Genomic DNA, 18,830 nt, shown 5'->3' with positions numbered 1-18,830 from the left:
TTAACCCCCATTGCCTAGCCCTTACTGCTCTTCTGCCTTGGAACCAATACATAGTATTGATTCCAAGACAGAAGGAAAGTGTTAAAAGGAAAAAAAAACAACCCTTACTTTCAGTTTTAGTAACAATTCCAAGATATGAGTGGCAAGAACTAGGGAATTAGGATTAGGTGACTTGCCCCGAGTAACATAGCTCGGAAGTACCTAAGGACAGAATTGAGCCCAGGTTCTCCTGACTCCAGGACTGGAGCTCTATCTCCTAGGCTACCTAACTGCCCCTAAAATCCCATCTTTTACAGGAAGTTTTTCCTAACCCTGCTTAAGTCTAGTGCTTTCCTTATAATTATTTTCTCTTTATCCTTTATGTAGCTTTTTTTTTTTACATATTTATTTGTTATCTCCATTAGACTGTGAACACCCTGAGGACAGGAACTGCTTTTTTTTTATGTCTTTTTGTATCCCTTGCACTTAACACAGTGCCTAGCCACATAAGTAGACCACTTAATTTATTTAATATTAAGGCCACAAGAAAATACCTTCTGGGGTATAGCCAGGGTGTAGAAAGTATAAAGAAAAGTTATAATAATGAAAAGAATGCCATTTCAGGAAATTCTCCAGTTCACTCCCAATTCACCCCATTCTCCAGCATTCTCTACCTCCTTACCAGCAACAATACTCTCTTCCTATTTCCCACCCTTTGTTTCTAGCTCCTCTTTATATATCATCTTTCTTGATTATAATGTAAGCTCCTTGAGGGCAGGGACTGCCTTGGTTGCTTGTATTTGTATGTCTAGTTCTTGGTATGATGCTTATAACTTAGTGTTTAATAAATGCTTGTTCTGTCTATCTATCCATCCGTCCATCTGTCTATCTGACCATCTGTTTATCCATTTATATATCCATCTTTCTATCATCAATCTTTCTATCCATCGGGAGAACTTTCTTTGAATCTCAGTTCTCAAATTCACTAGTCGTATGTTCACAGGCAAGTCAACTTTACCTTCCCGAGTCTTAATTCTCTCATCTGAAAAATGAGACTAATATTTATACCTAGAGGTTTGCTAGAGGAAACTTGAACTCTGAGAGCTAATTGCTAAATTTCTAGTGTGTGTATTTGTTCCTTGGAAATCATCAAATGCTACAAAATAGGGCTTGGCTTACTGTTTTGTTGATTGCCTTGACTTAAGTAATGAAGAAGGGCACTGAGGTGGCTCAGTGGAGAGAGTGCCAGCCCTGGAAATGGGAGGCCCTGTGTTCAAATCTGGATTCAGATACTTCCTAGCTATACAGAACCCTGGACAAGTCATTTAACCCCAATGGCCAAGCCTTTACTACTTAATATCAATTTTAAGGCAGAAGTTAAGGGTTAAAAAAAAAGATAGTAATGGAGAAAATGTTAATAATGCTGCTTAAACTTAAAAGTACATCATGTATACATGTTTGGGGGTAGTTTTTACAATTTTTTTTTTTTAACAGAGAGCTGATGGTTATTAATTACCAACATACACTTGCTTCCATCCAAAGGCAAACAGGATGCTATGTAAAAAACTCTTGGCAAACTGTACTATGGAACTATGAGCCCATTCTTCCCCAATAGTACTGAGAACCTGACCTAAAGCACTCCCAGTCAGGATCCTGCCTCCTCCTGGAGCCATATGTATCCTAGGAGAGGTTATAGACATCACTCTCATATATACCTTCTGTTAAATCTTTGTAGTGGCCACAGAGACCCATTGAGAAGTTGAGGAGTGCTCGTCCATCCCCCAGCTCTGGGCACCTGTTCAATTCTCTCTCTCTCTTTCGGTAACCCAACCCTGCCCTACTCAGCTCCAAATCCCATAACTTCCTGTCTGTCCCCTCGGATGACCCTGCTCTCTGCAGATGCCAGCCTCATCCTCAGCAAGTGCTGATGTTGGCCCCTTGGGCCCTGGGAGATCCAAAGCTCTCTAAATGCAAGGACTGGAAATCAAATCCCAGTTCTCAGACCCTGGGGGGGGGGCATTAACTTGGGTTGGTGGGGGCAAAGGAGAAGGACATCATCTCCAGGAAGCTTTTGAGCTAGATAAAGGAGGAAGGGCCGAAAAGACCCAAACCTTTGGACACTCGGCCCTGTAGCCTGATCTACTCCTGAGAAAATAGGCTGCTCAGGGTGATGGTCAGTGTGATAAAGAAGCATCTTCACATTCCTTCCTCAATCAACGTTTTCTCAGTGCTTGGGGATTTATGCTGCATTAATATTCTCAAGTTACATTATGCACAAGAGTCTTATTACATTTGTAAATTTCTAAAAGCAAAGACCAGATCTTTTCCTCCTGCCTTCCCTATAGCACAGAACAATCTTGTCTGAGGACACCCAGGCCTAGGATAGGGAAGTGACTTGCCTAAGGTCACACAGATAGTGTTAAGGCCAAGTCCAAAGCCCAAGTCCACTGATTCTCAGACCAGTGCTCTTTCTACTTTCCAATGTCTTGGAACAAGCCTCCCATCAACTCTACTCACTCGTCTAGCCTGCCTTTCCCTTCCTTTCTTCCCAAGCTGGTACCTCAGTTCAGAATCCACTTGAGATAATAAAAATCACATGTGAAAAGTTAGCACTTATCTACACTGCCCTTTCCTCTGAGCTAGGGGCTAAATTGAGTAGTAGAGACAGAGAAGTGCTATTGGTGCTCAGAAGAGTGCAGGAGAGATCAATACAAGACTGGAATAGCAGGAAAGGCTTTCTGTTGGGGGAGTTGCAGTCTCAGCTTTGGAGAGTACATCAGAGATCATCAATTCTAATGTCTCCCTACCTAGGCAGGAACCAATTTATCAATATCTCCCAGTGCTCATTCTGCTTTGCTTTAAGACCTCCAGATGATTAGAAAGAGAAATTCCATTTAAAATCACTCTAGACAATATAAAATACTTAGGAATCTATCTGCTGAGACAAACATAGGAACTATATGAACAAAACTACAAAACACTTTCCACACAATTAAAACTAGATCTAAGGGGGCAGCTGGGTAGCTCAGTAGATTGAGAACCAGGCCTAGAGATGGGAGGTCCTAGGTTCAAATCTGGCCTCAGCCACTTCCTAGCTGTGTGACCCTGGGCAAGTCACTTGACCCCCATTGCCTAGCCCTTACCACTCTTCTGCCTTGGAGCCAATACACAGTATTGATTCCAAGACAGAAGGTAAGGGTTTAAAAAAAAAAACTATATCTAAACAATTGGAAAAACATTAACTGCTCATGGGTTGGATGAGTTAACATAATAAAAATGATAATCCTACCCAAACTTAGGTCCTTATTTAGTGCCATACCCATCGAACTACCAAAAAACTTTTTTACTGAATTAGAAAAAAACATAACAAAGTTCATTTGGAAGAACAAAAGATCAAGGAAATCCAAGGAAATAATGAAAAAAAATGTGAAGGAAGGTGGCTTTGTAGTACCAGATCTAAAATTATACTGCTTTAGCAGTAGTCATCAAAGCAATATGGTACTGACTAAGAGACAGAAAGGAGGATCAGTGGAATAGACTTGGGGTAAGTAACCTCAGCAAGACAGTCTATGATAACCCCAAAGATCCCAGCTTTTGGGACCAAAATCCACTATTTGATAAAAAAAAAAAACTGCTGGGAAAATTGGAAGACAGTGTGGGAGAGATTAGGTTTGGATCAACATCTCACACCCTACACCAAGATAAACTCAGAATGGGTGAATGACTTGGACATAAAGAAGGAAACTATAAGTAAATTAGGTGAACACAGAATAGTATACATGTCAGACCTTTGGGAAAGGAAAGATTTTAAAACCAAGCAAGACCCAGAAAAAATCACAAAATGTAAAATAAATAATTTTGATTACATCAAATTAAAAAGTTTTTGAATAAACAAAACCAATGTAACCAAAATTAGAAGGGAAGTAACAAATTGGGAAACAATGTTCATAACAAAAACCTCTGACAAAGGTCTAATTACTCAAATTTATAAAGATCTAAATCAATTGTACAAAAAAATCAAGCCATTCTCCAATTGATAAATGGGCAAGGGACATGGATAGGCAATTTTCAGTCAATGAAATCAAAACTATCAATAGGCACATGAAAAAATGTTCTAAATCTCTTATAATCAGAGAGATGCAAATCAAAACAACTCTGAGGTATCACCTCACACCTAGCAGATTGGCTAACATGACAGCAAAGGAAAGTAATGAATGCTGGAGGGGATGTGGCAAAGTCCAAAGTAGGGACATTAATTCATTGCTGCTGGAGTTGTAAATTGATCCAACCATTCTGGAGGGCAATTTGGAACTATGCCCCAAGGGCACTAAAAGACTGTCCTTTGATCCAGCCATAGCACTGTTGGGTTTGGACCCCAAAGATAATAAGGAAAAAGACATGTATAAGAATATTCATAGCTTTGCTCTTTGTGGTGGCAAAAAATTGGAAAATGAGGGGATGCCCTTCAATTGGGGAATGGCTGAACAAATTGTGGTATCTGTTGGTGATGGAGTACTATTGTGCTAAAAGGAATAATAAAGTGGAGGAATTCCATGGAGACTGGAACAACCTCCAGGAAGGGATGCAGAGTTAGAGGAGCAGAACCAGGAGAACATTGTACACAGAGACTGATACACTGTGGTACAATCGAGTGTAATGAACTTCTCCATTAGTGGCAATGCAGTGACCCTGAACAACTTGGAGGGTTCCATGAGAAAGAACACTATCCACATTCAGAGGAAAAACTGTGGGAGTAGAAAAACTGAAGAAAAACAACTGCTTGATTACATGGGTTGAGGAGATTATGATTGGGGATATAGACTATAAATGAACCTCCTAGTGGAAACATCAGCAACATGGAAATAGATTCTGATCAAGGTCACATATAATACCCAGCAGAATTGCGTGTCGGCTACAGGAAGGGTGGGGGGAGGGGAAGGAGGAATAGAATATGATTTTTGTAACCAAGGAATAATGTTTGAAATTGACCAAATAAAAATAAATTTAAATTAAAAAAAAAAGACTTCCAGATAAGGGCAACTTGTGGCCTCTAAAGATAGTCCATTGCCACTTTGGACCTCTTTGGATACATGGAAGATCTACCATAAGGAAGGGTAGAACCAATATCTGTCTCTCAACCACCTGTACCCTCTCAATCCCCTATGTGCCTCAGGAAATAAAAAGGACAAGACTAATACTGTTTCTATATGCTTCCAAATAATGGAAGATGGTTTTCACCTTCACAGTACATCTTTTCCTTAAGCATAATTTCCTTTGTCTGACCTACATATGGCATGGTTCCCAGTTCTCTCAGCATCCTGCTCACCAACCTCTGGGCATGCTCCAATGCATCCATGTCCTTCCAAAAATATGATGCCCAAAACAGGAAAAAAAATATTTCAGATGGGGTCTGATTAGGCTACATACAATAGGACTATCCCCTCCTTGCCTCTGGACACTATTCCTCTCAAGGCAGCTTAAGGCCAAGTTAGATTTTTGGCTGGAAGCCACTTGTTATATGGAAAGGCAAAAACAGGACTGAGACAGGAATGCATGAAGCCCTGGAGATGAGAGCATAGGGAAGGAGGCTAGAGGAGGTTCACTGTGGAGGTTGGACAACTTGCTTCCCTCTCCCACCCTATTTCAACATGCTTCTCTACCCAGAAAGAAGAATAAAAACAAAAAGGTAGGAGGAGTTTTTCTGTGAAAAGCTATTGAAAGGGAAGGTAGAAAAGCAAAATCAACAGGGACATCCATTTCCTTATCAAAGGCCAAATCTAGAGGAATGTGCAAACACCCAAGTTAGGCCACAAATGAGGGGAAAGGAGACTACTCCTACTTAATAGGTAACTTTTCCCCCTCCTTAGAAAGAGGCCTTGGTATGATGTATGGGTGGACCCACAGGAGGGAGGGGAATCTCTATTGTCACAGTTATCTGATTCTATCAACTCTCATTTATCAGAAACCCTCCCCTCCCAGAAAAATATCTATTGAGGGACCACCTATTGGTCTCTAATGAGAGAGAGTACCTGGACCTTGAGTTATATTCAAGAGACTTTGGTTTTAAATCCTGGTTCAAAATTATAGCTGTTTCAGCCTGAGCAAGTTATTCAAACTTCTTCAGCCTGTTTCCTCACTTTAAAATGAAGAGGGCTTTTAAAATAAAGGGCCTTTAAGGCCTCTTGCAGCTCTAAGGCTATGCTCCTATGAAGATATTTTTGTGGACAAAATTTCTTTTCTAAATTAAAAAAAAAAGTATTCTTGACTGAGAGAGAAAGAATATATCTAATGATACAATATAATACAAAATGGGTATTTGCATATAAAAATAAAAATTATTTCATAGTATTTCAAAAAAGTATATAATGATTACTCAAGTCACTTTCAAAACTGTCCTGCTTGTCTGTGCTTCCTTATGTTCCCTCTGTTCATTAAAAATTTTTTTCAATGGCCCATTTTTTGTATTATTACTACTAATCTCTTTCCCCTCAATTAAAGAAAGTCCTCATAACAAGTATAGTTAAAGAAAAATAATATATACAGTGACCATGTTCAAAAATATATCTCGCTTTCTATGCTTTGTGTCCACCTCCTCTCTGTCAGGCAGTCATGCTTCAAACATAGGTGCTCTGGAGCTATATACAGTTGGTAATTTCATATATGAGAATTCTTAAATCTTGCAAAATTGTTTTTTTTTTTAACCCTAATCTTCTGTCTTAGAATAAATACTCTGTATTGGTTACAAGTCAGGAGTGGTGAGGGCTAGGCAATTGGGATTAGATGATTGCCCAGGGTCACATAGCTACAAAGTGTCTGAGGCTAAATTTGAACCCAGAACCTCCCATCTCTAGGCCTTGCTCTCAATCTACTGATCCACCTAGCTGCCTCCCCAAAATTGTTTTTCTTTACAAATCTATTATTATCTTTATATAAATTGTTCTCTTGGTTCTTTTCATGTTATTCTGTACCAGTTCATACTATCCAGGATTCTCTAAAATCATCTCTTTTGTCATTTCTTACAATACAAAATATTCTATAACATTCATATTCCACAATTTATCTGGCCATTCCCCACTGATGATCAGTCTCCCCCTTAGACTCTAGCTCTTTGCTTTTCCTATGAAGTCATTTAAACTTTGAGCCTCAGCTCCCTTATCAGTAAAATAAGGATATAATCTAACATTCATATTCTACAATTTATCTAGCTATTCCCCAGCTGATGGACAGCCCTCCTCCTTAGAAACTAATTCTTTGCCTTTCTTTTCATATGAAGTCATTTAAACTCTGAGCCTTAGCTTTCTTATCTGTAAAATGAGGCTATAAATACCCAGATTATCTCCCTTGCAGAGTCAATGTGAAGGAAGGAATCAGTAAACCAGAAAGCACTATATAACTGTGAGTTATTATTATTAAAAGTCCTGTGAGCACCATCACAGTTACACTGAATGTAGCCAGAGTTTTCAAAATGTCTGAGTAAAAACAATAGATCCCTATCCACAATATTATTTTGTGCCACAAGAAGCAAAGATCCTGAACCATCTTTTCCCTCATCACTGTCTTTCTTCTGAAAATGACTTCTCTCCCTTTGCCCTTCTCCTTGCTCCTCATCCAAGCAGCTCCTGTAGTCAGGCAAAAGAAGTCAGTACAAGGCAGTGAGATTGCTACTCGTGAGACCTGAGCTTCAGTACTGACTTTGGAAAAGTCAACAGATGTCTCTGAGCTTCTGTGTCCTCTTCAATTAAATGGGGGATCCTAAGATCTTAGCCTTAGAACTGGAAGGGACCTCAAAGATCCAACTCCTTCCGTGTACTGATAGAGCAACTGATTCCCAGTGAGGTTATCACACAGTAGTAAGGATTAGGTTTGGGAGGGTTTGAATCCAGGTCCTTTGGCTATAGTTCAAGGGGTCCCTCTACTCTCCTCCAAACAATGTTACTTCTCCTATATACACCCAGCCTGAAATAAGAGAACATAGCCTATAAGGTCAATATCCTAAGAAGATGAGACTGGCAGATGAATGCAGAGACTAAAGACTTCAAACTAAAGTTTGGAAAGACCCCTATCACTCATTCACCTCGTCTGGATAAAAGTTAAGTCTCCTACCAATTACTGAGATTATTTTCGATCAGATTTCCCTGTTAGCACCACAAACAGCAGAGCTAAACAACCTCATGGGTGAATGCTTAACCAAGGACTACACAAAAGAATCCTGACCTCACAATAGACACCAGCCTAGGTGAGGATGCAAAAAACAAAAGGGCATTTACAACAGGGGATCTAAGATGCAACTGCTTATTTTACAGGGTTACTGTGAAGAAGTTAGACCACAGGTAGGTAAATTCTTTAAAAGGGGGGGGGCAGTTGTTTGTTCTTAAATCAAACCTATTATTTTGTCAGTGTCCAAATGCTGCACATTATGGTCTATCTATGATCAATAGATAGAGATCTATGTCAGAGGTGGGATTCAAATCCTTCTGGAGGGTGAGCTTAGTTCTCCAGCTTTTGTGCCACACTGTTTCTCCTTTAAAGGTTACAAAGTTAAATAAAGTAAGATAGACTTTACTGATTGTTATAAGGTAGCCTAGTATGGAAAAAACAACTGGCCCTCCCCGCAGCACCTCAGCCTCCCAGGAGGCCGGAACACCACTTTCCCTGCAGCGGAAGATCTGAGCTAATCAGAGGGAGGTAGGTCTATTCATCATCCCAGGAAACGAGAGTCACAGCCAGGCCCTTCCGGCCACACCAGAGATAGGGAAGATAAATGGAAGGGTACTGGTTGCTTGGGGTGGTAAAGAAAGAAGGGAAAAGGTAGAATCTAGACCACTGGGCTTTCTCCATGGCCCCCTTCCCAAGCCTAGGACCACTCCCCAGAAGGAAATTACATGCTCCTGATCCGAGAGCCTTCACTGGAGTGACTGTGTCAATTCTGAGCCTTGTGTTCCCTAAACAAACTGACATTTACCTCCAAGATACCCGAGGTAAGGGTAGAAGAAGAAGAGAAGGAAAGGCAGCTTAGAGAGCTGATACAATTTTAAGCCACATTAACAGAAAAATTAGTGGTCAAAATGAGAGATATAATAAATAACATTCCTCAGAGGATTTGGCCAGTATTATATGTGACTCCAGGTATTAAGAAATTGAACAAGTTGGGAGCACATCCATGAGGTGACTAGAATGAGTAAACTGGGAAAAATAAAAATGTTATTTATATGCGTATGAAGCACCATATAACTTAAGTTGAAGAGAAAACAATGCATTTTGAGAGGACATGACAGTAGTTTTCAAGTATATGAAGTGCTCTCATGCGGAAGAAGGATTGCATTTATTCTACTCAAGACTCAAACAGCAGAACAAGGAGCATCACTTTAAATGGTGAAGAGGAAGATTTCAGCTGGAAATAAGGACAATTTTCCTCAATTTATGAAGTCCATACTCTATAAGGCACTCTGTGAGAAAATGGAGCTGTCCAAAAGTAGGATGAGCTATTTAATGATATAGGAGGAGCTGTTTTTCCCAACACATGGGGTCTTCAAGTGGAAGAGGAAAGGGATTGGGTGTTATAGAGTAGTATTCTGGGGGTATAGAACCCCAGGATTCTGTGTTCAAAACTCTAAAATTCATTCACAAGACATGTTCTTCTAAATCTACTGTCTTGCTGATCTTTCCTCCTTTCACACTTTTAAAAGAGGGAAATTAAAATGAAGAAAGGTAAGGGAAAAACTCCAATTCCCCTGGGGAAGAAACTCTAGGATATGGGACTCAGGAAATACCATCCACTGAATCATCAGCAAAGCCTCCTCCCATTGTAGTCTGCTTCCCCAACCAAAACCAGTGCTCCACCAATAGAATACCAGCGGAGCCTTGTAGAGAATAGACCTCCCTCTATTCTGAATTTCTGGCCATTAATAAGAACTCAAAAATGTGTCCAAGACTTTGAACAACACATTTATTGGGACTCAGTTTCCTCATACACAGCATGAGGATGATCCTTCTCCTCCCCACTCTCCTAGGACCATTCAAATGACAAGGGAAATGCTACATAAAAGAAGTTCTTTACTACAGTTTCCTCTAAAGAGTGGAAGGGTGGTGATGTACAAAGAACAATGAATTAGGCAGACTCAAGTTCAAATCCCAGCTCTGCCTTTTACTACTTTGGGCAAATCATTTATCCTCAGTTTCTCATTTGTAAAATAACCAGTTGGGACTAGAAGTATCAAATACATGGTGGTCCACCATACTCACCACTGTGGGCAAATGAGAGAAAAATGTAACTGAGAAGTATTTAACAAGATAAATTAAAGTATAATAAAATAGATCAAATATTTTAAAACCAATTCAATATAAATTCTCCAGGGATCCTTATGTACAGATTAGTGGCCCTTGTTTCTAGCTGAGTTTGATATCACTGAGGCAGATCACCTCAAAGGTCTTTTCTACAACTCATCAAAGTGCCAAAAAGAAATATAGGAGCACCTAGGTGGCTCGGGGGATAGAGTACCAGGCCTAGAGATGGAAGGTCCTGAGTTCAAATCTGATCTTAGCCACTTCTTAATGGTGCAGCCCTGGGCAAGCAAGTCACTTAATTTCCATTGTCTAGCTCTTACTGCTCTTCTGCTTTGAAACTGATACTTTTTTTTTTTTAGTTCAGTCCTGACTAGGAGGGAGAAATGGTTTTGAGTCTACTTACTCGTCCAGTGTTTGCTGAAGAAGTAACAAGTTCAAGTTCAGAAATGTACCAAAAATTGCATAGGTAAGACTCAGATTCAAAGACTCAAAATTCTGGGGGTTGTTTCTGGTTATGTTGACATTCAGATTTTTTGCAACTCCATTTATAGTTTTCTTGGCAAGGATCAAGTGGTTTGCCATTCCCTTCTTCAGCTCATTTTAGAAGAACTGAGAACTGAGACCAGCAGGATTAAGTGATTGGCTCAGGGTCACATTGCTAGTAAGTGTCTAAGGCTGGATTTGAACTCAGGTCTTTCTGACTCCAAGGCTGTGCCACCTAGCTAACTATGCAGCTTCTCCAAACACACTGTCTTGGACTCAGAAGACTACACCAGGCACATTTCTGTAGAGTAAAAGATACATTGAATGTGTATCCCAGTTCTGACACTTGCTAGCAGTGTGACTTTGGACAAATCATTTAATTTCTGAAACCCAAGTTTCCTGAGCTGTTGAATGGGAAAATACTTGTACTGTGTATGACTTCAAAGTGTTGTGAGGAAAGCACTTTGTAAAGCCATAAAAATGTCATTTATTTTTATTATCTCTCCATCTCTGCCGCTCTCAGGAAGTCTTCCGTGATAATTAGCCTTATTTAACCATGTCCCCTTAGCTACAGTTTGTATGTTGATTCATCAGGCTGTTTCTTGGCCAGTGTTTATTTCTGGGGATATTTTCTACCTCACTCCTCCTCTAACACTGAGAGTAGAGCTGAACTTCCTCCTCCTCCTATCTGCCTCCCTCCTTTTCTCTACTGCCCCAACCCCCACCAGCCCATTCCCACACTCACTACTCAATCACTGCAAGCATCGAGGAAGTACTCCGGGCTCCCAGTGCCCATTTCATTACAGGTATCCACTCCTCAGAGTCCCAGAACAAAGAGCTTTGGCAGAAAGCCACCTGAGGTGGGCACTCCTTCTCTTTCCCCCTCCCCAACCCAAGGTTTTCAACATCCTGTTGGGATCTCCTTCCCCCAACACCTCTCCCTCCCACTTAACTCCAAGGGAGGAAGCCTGTACTTGGGAGCCATAAGAATGCAGGGTCTCAGCCTTTCAGCCACCCTAGAGAAGGCTCAAGAGTATCACCTAGATATCTAGTTGTCTACCAGATTGCCTTCTGGGGAATATAGCAAATTGGATCAATGGTGGTAGGCAGGATATAGATAGAAGGCATCTCAAAGGAGTCCCAGAAGAAAGAAAGCCCAGTTCCCAAGCTTCTCCAGGAAGAGAGGTTGGGGGAGTAGGAATATCCTCTTAAATTAGAAAATTAGAGGGCAGAACTCTGTTCAGTCATTATCTTGATAAAGACTGTTCAGAAACATCCCCAGCATCGGACTCTAGCTTTACATTTTCCTACCTATTCCATTGAGTCTTCCTTGCCTAGCCCAGTCTTTTATTTTTCCCTGATCCAAATATCTATAGTATTAATACTCACTGCCACATGGCTTTGCACATGATTCCCAATTATTAATCATTGTATGTGAGAGCCCCATTTCCCCAATTGGGCTAAATTTAGACTCTCCAAGGACAAGGAGAGTGGATTCTCTTTTAGATAACTAGGTAACACGATGGATAATGATGAATTTGGAATCAGAAAGATATACAAGTGAATCCTGCCTTAAACACTACCTTTTGCTCCTGAGCAAAGTTATTTAACTTCTTTATGCCTCAGTTTCTTCATTTGTAAAATAAGATAATAATAGCTCATAAGATTACTATGAGGATCAAATTAAGACAGAATATATAAAGCACTTTGCAAATCTTATAGCTTTATATAAATTCTAGTGCTTCAACCATCTTCCTTGCAAAACCTAGCCCAGGGGTCAGGTATAGCAAATAAGTACATGATAAAGACTTATTGATTTTGATAGAAAGAGAAAAGGGGAAGGAGTTTGCCTTTCCTAAGGAGAAAAGAGATCAAAGCTGGAATTTCCTCTGGAAATCTTCATTTCAGGAAACTATTTCATCCCCAGGAGAGAAAAATACTATGACCCAAGGAGATAGAAATTAGTTACAACTTGCTTAGCATGAGTAATTTGTCAAATTGGCTTCCAGCTGGCATCCCAGAGCACACAGACACTTCCCTTCCAGGAAGGCTCCTGTTTACCTGCCACTAGTTCCCCAGTGTCTGCCCCACCCCTAGAACCCAGTTCTTCCTTACCCACTCAACTTGTGGAAAGCCCCAAGTCCTTGGCTTTCTTGACTTCTTCCTCTCTGGTCAAAGATCACCCCTGCACCTATGGCTATTCACCTTTACTTCTCTCTGAGCCCTTCTCCCCAACAAATCACCCACCTTCCAATCCTGTTCTCTCCAAAATCTTCAAAACTAAGCCAGAGTTTTCAGAGCCACAAGGTTTGGCATTCAAGATTCTCAAATCTTGCTTTTAAAGTTTCTTCATACCACTATTCTCCAGGCCATTCATTGTCCCTAGCCAGGACCAACCTTATTTCTGTCTTCACATCTAGTCTGTCTTTCTTTCTTTCTTTCTTTCTTTCTTTCTTTCTTTCTTTCTTTCTTTCTTTCTTTCTTTCTTTCTTTCTTTCTTTCTTTCTTTCTTTCTTCCTTTCTTCCTTTCTTTCTTTCTTTCTTTCTTTCTTTCTTTCTTTCTTTCTTTCTTTCTTTCTTTCTTTCTTTCTTTCTTTCTTTCTTTCTTTCTTTCTTTCTTTCTTTCTTCCTTTCTTTCTTCCTTCCTTTCTTTCTTTCTTTCTTTCTTTCTTTCTTTCTTTCTTTCTTTCTTTCTTTCTTTCTTTCTTTCTTTCTTTCTTTCTTTCTTTCTTTCTTTCTTTCTTTCTTTCTTTCTTTCTTTCTTTCTTTCTTTCTTTCTTTCTTTCTTTCTTTCTTCTTTCTTTCTTTCTTTCTTTCTTTCTTTCTTTTTCTTTCTTTCTTTCTTTCTTTCTTCTTTCTTTCTTTCTCAAGAAAAAAAAAACACCTTTCCTTTTGTCTTAGAATTGGTACTGTGTATTGGTTCCAAGGCAAAAGAGTGGTAAGGGCTAGGCAATGGGGGTGAAATGACTCACTCAGGGTCATAAACCTAAGAAGTGTCTGAGGTTAGATTTGAACTCAGGAACTCCCATCTCCAGGCTTGGTTCTCAATCCATGCAGTCACTTTGCTGCCCTCTTACTCCATGTCTACTCTTACAGCCATACCCATTCCACCCCACCTGGAATGCCCCCCTCCCATATTTAGCTGTCCAAACCCTACCCCATTAATCCTCAGACGGCAGGCTCATGTCCTACCTCTTTCAAGAGTCTCTCCACTGACTGCCTCAGCTTCCAGACCACCCACAGCACTAACTATCCATAACCATGCACTTTGGCACTGGATAATATCCCATTTTGCATTGTTCCTCTAATTACACAGCTGTCTCTTTTTAATTTACCCTCTTCCCCCTTTCCCCCTCCCCCAGGGGCCAGGGACACAAGAGTCGTCAGTTCAGACTTTCTGAACTAAATTCAAGCATGTGAAGCTGCAGGCTCCTCTTGTCCCAAGCCAGAGAGCAGGGGAAGCTCCACCTGTTAACAGAAGTGAAGACCTAGCTGATGCCAACCTTCTCTGAAGGATGAAGAGAGAAAGTAGCTTTCAAACCCTCAAATCTAGCCAAGGATAGAATCTGAGGATGGAAGGACTGCAAATCACCTTAGAGATCATTTAATCTGGGGACTATTCTTAACCTGGGGTCCTCAAACTTGTTTTAATATTTTTGATATCTATATTTCAATATTTGATATTTCTTTTGTGATCCAATGCATTTTATTTTATGCATTTAAATATATTATTCCGAGATGAGAGATCCATGGACTTCACCAGACTGCCATGAAAAAGATTTAAGGACGACTGATCTAATCCAGCATCTTCTTTCGGTTGAACAGGAGATGAAGGCCCAGGGACTTGTCCAACACCCCATAGCACATCAGAGACTGAGTCAGGATTAGATCCTGGGTCAGCCTCTTTCTATCTCATCATACTGTGTTCTAGTCTCTCAAGTAACAGTTTCTAATATCTTGTCAGTCCTTACTGTGTGCAAGAAAGAAAGAAAAAAAGGAAGGCAGGAAAATAAAGGAAAAGGAAAAAAAGGGGAAAAAAAGAAAGCTATATGGGGGCCAGTAAGGTAAGTTTAGTCAGGAAAGGCCAGGACAGGCCTTGCTGGGCTTTGCCAGTTTAGTTCTCCCTCTCCCCTCCCCCACTGCAGTGGCTCCATGCCCACCTGCTCCAGCCACCCTGGGATCACCATGGAGACAGGCCATTGTGAAGCATTCAGCCAAGGCTTCCTCCCTCCTCTTCCCAACCCTGCCTGATTGAGAAGCAACAACCTACCAGCTCAGCAAAAGTTCCCTGTGACTGAGCTTGGGATGGAGGCTCACAGGACAGGGTTTTGAGAAACACCTTCAGGGCATCTAAGTCACCAAGACCTGTCCATTCTCCCTGTCCGCCTTACTCGCACTCATGACCACCGCCCACCGTCCAAGTTCTTACTCATGACTTCTTAGGCCAACGAATTGGAAGAGATCAAAGATGGGGCTCTGGGAAAGGCTCAGGCCATCTAGTCTAATATTCACATTTTAAAGATGAGGAAAGTGAGACCCCCAAGAGGTTAAATAATTTGCTCAAGAGCCCTAATTCTTTTAATTCTACATCTAGTACTCTTCTAGACTGGTGTCCTGGGGCATCCTTCTAAGTTATTCTACAGAACATTTCATTCATCTATTTTAATGTCATTTTCCAACTCAAAAATCTCAAATTGATTCCCAAATGTATATAGGATAGTCTCATCTCCTTAGCCTTCTCAGCTTGGCATTCAAGGCCTTCTTCCAACCTAGTCCCAAACTCCCCTTCACATTTCTCCTTTCTTTTTCATGTAGCCAACAATACAGCCAAGCCAGCCTCTTCCTTATTTCCCCAAATATAGTATATTTCTTTACCTTTGATAATACTGCTCCTCAGTCTGAAAACACCCTCCTCTCTGTTCTCTAGTCATCCATCTGCCTCCTCCAGGAAGCTTTTCCTGGCTATTCTGGGCACTGAACAAAATGCCACCCATTACGTTTAACTCTTTTTAAATAGAGAAACAATTCTCACACAAAGGGATACTACAGGGCAGGGACTGTAACATACTTTTGTGTCTCCCAAAGTACCTGACATGGTTGAGAACCCTCAGAAGGGACTTAATAATTTTTCTTGATGGACAAATGAATTATGTCTAGTCTCCTGGGGCTAAGGTCAATCTGTATCTTCCCAAACAAACTCCACCTCATTTCTTTTTATAAGACAAACATAGATTCAGAGATGATCTGTAGTTTAATAACAATTTTACAGAGAAGAGAAAATGATGAAGCACCAAAGCTAGAAAGTGACTTGCACAAGGTCACACTGATAGGGAAATGGAACTCTAAATTTAGGACTTTTTCTACTAGGAAAGAAGTAAATAAAAATTTAGTAAGCTACTACTACATGCCAAGAACTGTGTGCTAAGTACATTACAAATATTGTCTTATTTGATCCTTATGACAACTCTGTGAGAATGGTGTTATTATCCCAGTTATACAGTTGGGGAAACTGAGGTAAGCAAAAGTTAAATGACTTGCCATGGGTAACATAGCCAGTGTCTGAAGCTAGATTTAAACTCTGGTTTCTCTGACTCTTATCTACTGTGCCACCTAGCTGCGTCCCATGCCTACTATACCATGATGCCTCTCTACTCTTCTAACCCCCCATCATCCCCAAAGTCAACAATTAAAAGATTCTTGTCTAATTTATATTTAGAAGGAGCAAAGTCATTAAAAATCCTTGACATCTAATAATCTAAATTCAGGATGAAAATAACCTCAGTGATCATATTATCTAGCCCTCTGCCCTTCGGCAGGCTAATACCCATAGGACAAAGACAGGCAAGAATCTCTTTCCTTTAAATGGTGAAGAACAAAAGCTTGATTTGAGGCTTGCCACATAGTCTATCTACACAGACCTGTTCCTACTTCAGTTAGGAGAGGAGGAAGGAGACAGGTTTGATAAGGTTACTAGGACAGAATTTGGCTGTGAAATTCTCTATCATACACAGCGAACAGGTTAGATTTCTGCCCTCTTCCCCTTAAACAGGGGCCTCTTTTAAAAAAATTTTAATATCCCCCCAAAGGCTGGAAGGTAGAAACTTTTTTAGTTCAGACATGAAAAATATATCAGATAGCAGGCTGCATCTAAAATAAAGTAAACTGCAGGGCAACCTTACTTTATAAATCTGGTTAAGTACATACAAGGGCACATACTGACCCTGGGACTAGCCCTTACCAAATCAACAGAGCATATTCTGACTGTCAAGCATCAAGGCCAAGCCTTTGCCTGAGCCAGTCTGCATAGCAAAACTCTGCCTTCTCTGATTTCCCCCAGCACCTGCCTTCCCCACATTCTGTCCTGGCCCATCTCGAGCTTCGCTGCCGGGGTTTCAGACTTGTTTCCCTCTCACAGCTCTCTGGGAGCAGAAACCTGCCTCTCCTGTATTCCTGACAGCGCAGCAGACACGGGGGTCATACAGCAAGAACTCGATAAATACTTGCATTGCACTAATCTCTCCATCAGTATGCTCCCAGGGACACCGAGTTCTCTGCAGATCTGAGTCCCCCTAGCAAGGGAGCCCAGATGGCGCTCCATATTCCTCACCAAACAGGAAGGACACGTTGAAATGCCCATCATGACCAACCAGCCCAGGAGTCTACTTCTGTATTTCCTGCCTCACTCACACATGGTGGTTAATCGAAAAATAAGAGGGGAACCATGAGGGAGACATCAGTGACCCCCTCAAGAGCTGGGCTGTATCAGTTCAACCATGAATGCGTGCCTAACATGACTGAGACTCGTCTATCTCACTGTGAAGTCTTTCAGGGTCTCAACCTAAAGATCTGATCTACGGTCACACAGACACTGATGAAGCTGAGCCACAGCCCCCACCACCCAGCAAACATGCCCAATGTAAAATAAACTCCAGAGGCAGACATCCAGTCTCTCATTTCCTTCAAGGCTCAGCTAAAGGGCCAAGTCTTTGCTGATCTCACCCTGGATGTTAGTGTCACCTACTTCCTAAAATTAACTTTCATTTACTTCTCTGTTTATAGGTTCTATTTCCTTCAAAGGCATTAACTGCCTTTTATTTTTACATGTTTATCCCCAGAGCCAATTACAGCGCTTAGAACATAGGTAATTTTAATAAATCCTTATTGAAGCAGAACCAAGAGAACAGTTTACATAGAAACTGTAACATTTTGTAACGATTGAATGTAATGGACTTCTCTACTAGCAGCAATGCAATGATCCAGGACAGTTCTGAGGGACTTATGAAAAAGAATGCTATTCACATCCAGAGGAAGAACTGTGGGAGTAGAAATGCAGAAGAAAACATGTGATTTGTCACTTGTTTATTTGGGTATGGGATTTAGAGTTATGGCTTTAAAGGATTGCTTATATGGAAATGGGTTAGAGTGATAATATTTGACAATTCGACAATTCAGTGGAATTGCTTGTCAACTCAAGGAAGGAGAAAGGATGAGGGGAGGGAGAAAACATGAATCACGGAAAAAAATTAAAAATAACTTTTAAACCCTTATCTTCCATCTTAAAATCAATACTGTGTATTGGTTCCAAGGCAGAGGAGAGGTAAGGGCTAGGTAATGAGGGTTAAGTGACTTGCCTAGGGTCACACAGCTAAGAAGTATCTTACGGTCTCATAAAAATAATTTTTTAAAAATTTGTCCAGAAAAAAATCCTTATTGATTTGGTTGATATTAACATTAGTTAGTAGTGTGAATCTTGAAAATTTTCAGACTTGTGAATGTTAAAAAAATTCCCCATTAGGGAATTCTCCATTGGGACAATTCCCTATTGGGACCACTCCCCATTTGGACAGTGAGAACTCTACTTAGATCAAAAATGTGAAGACCTCTACTCCACCCATACTTAAGCCTGCTTTAGGGGAAAAAACTCCTTGCTGAACAATGAAAAGTACTTAAACCCATACTTAAGCCATGCCTATTTTTAGAATTAGTACAAAGGGGTGCTAAGTACCTATAAAGGTCAGGCAACTTGTAAATTTACAAGGAGCAAAGAAGAAAAAACTTACACAGAGATGCTAGCCTACTCAGGT

General features: G+C 40.6%; 1 protein-coding gene and 1 long non-coding RNA gene across 4 annotated transcripts in view; one reads left to right on the top strand and one right to left on the bottom strand.

The window, feature by feature from the left end:
* Nucleotides 1–18,830, bottom strand: part of LAMA5 (laminin subunit alpha 5) — a 135,933-nt gene that overhangs the window by 101,321 nt on the left and 15,782 nt on the right. The gene's annotated exons all lie outside the window — the stretch shown is intronic.
* Nucleotides 8,224–17,687, top strand: LOC103105868 (uncharacterized). Its single transcript, XR_008915426.1, has 3 exons — nt 8,224–8,309; nt 10,623–10,729; nt 17,162–17,687. It is a non-coding gene; the product is annotated as an uncharacterized LOC103105868 (long non-coding RNA).

Source organism: Monodelphis domestica, chromosome 1 (assembly GCF_027887165.1).
Source record: "Monodelphis domestica isolate mMonDom1 chromosome 1, mMonDom1.pri, whole genome shotgun sequence".
NCBI lineage: Eukaryota > Metazoa > Chordata > Mammalia > Didelphimorphia > Didelphidae > Monodelphis > Monodelphis domestica.
This window is presented reverse-complemented; position numbering and strand designations above follow the sequence as displayed.